The following is a 1,506-nucleotide window of genomic DNA, read 5'->3' on the forward strand; positions in this document are numbered from 1 at the left end:
AGATTCTTTGAAATCTCAAAGTTAGAAAAAAACTTGAGGAAAGTATATATTAAGGGGCTTCACAAATATGAAGCACAATTATTTTCTAATAATTATTTTATATATAATAATTATATATGTAATTATTATATATAAAATACTTTATATATAAAGTATATAAATATATATATTTATATAATATTTATAATATTATAATATTTATAATATAAATTTATAATATAAATAATTATATATTATATATAAAATATTTTATATATTAATATCCAAACTCAGTACATTGTCAGCTGTTTCCCTCGGTTCACTTGCAATCGGTGATGTACCAAGGTTCTGAACCTTTTCCAGTCCAGCAGTAGTGAAAAGCGTATCCAGCTCATCTAGTGTAGAGAAGTAAACTCTAGCACCTCACCTCTCATATAGAAATTTTCAGACAGACACTGACCTTTTTTTAAACGGAAGCTGAGCGGTATCATAGGGGACTTCATCTTGCAGAAGCATCATCCTTCCGGGCTTCAGCCCGTGGAGAGCCTTCTGCATCTTCTCTGGAACAACTGCTCTAGTATTCAGGAAGTGGCTGAGGATCCAGGGAACTCATCAGCACAGATTTCCAGGTGATTGAGTTCTGAGTTACATTTTCTTCCACAGGAGGCATCTGTGTTTTATGTCCAAGGCTATCTGAAGAACACTTGTGTTGTTCTTCTATTTTTAAACCAGGTCCGTCCTCACTGTTCCGACATTCAGGTACTTCACTCCTCATGTTCTCTGAGAGCAAATCCTTCAAGTGATTTTGGTTTTGGGTAGGTGCCAGCCCTGGGAATTTGGTAAAAAGCCAATGTCTGCCCTGGAAAAACCCATTTTCATGGATTTTGTAGAAGTCATTCCAATATATGTGGGCCCTGATTTCATAATTAACTTGCTTCTCCTGGCACACCCGCTGAGTGCTGTTCTCCCGGACTTCCCTCTTCGCAGCCAAGGCCTGCTCTTCCAACCACTCCACACTGTGCCAGGCATTACGATGGAAGACTCGTGCCGGATCGCGCAGGAACCCGCTCCCCAGCTGCAGCCCGCACGCATTCAGCGCAGGGGCGGCCATGACACCGGAACCGGATATGTACGCAGTTATTTTAAAGACTTTATATTCACATGGAAATGTGCTCATGGTATATAGATAAGTTAACAATATTTAAAAGACGCTATTATATGATCATACACATTTTAAATAACAGCAGAAATTTAGAGGGATAATCACCAAAACTCCTAACAATTATCTCTAAGAGCTAGCATTACAGAGCAAGGATGTAAAGATAAATTCATGTTCTTACTTATGTTTTTTTTCCTGGTGTTTACTATTTGATATGAAATATAGTCATGATAAAACAAAAATTATTTCAATTTTGAATAAAAACTAAAAATGATGCCAACATCTATAGCTTTGTATTACATGCCATTTTCTTATATGACGTTCTCAAAGAAGTAATCAATGATACTCATTTTTAAAATAAATAGACA

At 36.1% G+C, this 1,506-nt stretch overlaps 1 pseudogene; it reads right to left on the reverse strand.

Annotated features, from left to right (window-relative positions):
* Positions 1-509: 509 nt before the first annotated feature.
* On the reverse strand, positions 510-1,090 carry LOC118543721 (tRNA N(3)-cytidine methyltransferase METTL2A pseudogene; annotated as a pseudogene).
* Between the last annotated feature and the right edge of the window lie 416 nt (positions 1,091-1,506).

Source organism: Halichoerus grypus, chromosome 1, assembly GCF_964656455.1.
Source record: "Halichoerus grypus chromosome 1, mHalGry1.hap1.1, whole genome shotgun sequence".
Classification (NCBI taxonomy): Eukaryota; Metazoa; Chordata; class Mammalia; order Carnivora; family Phocidae; genus Halichoerus; species Halichoerus grypus.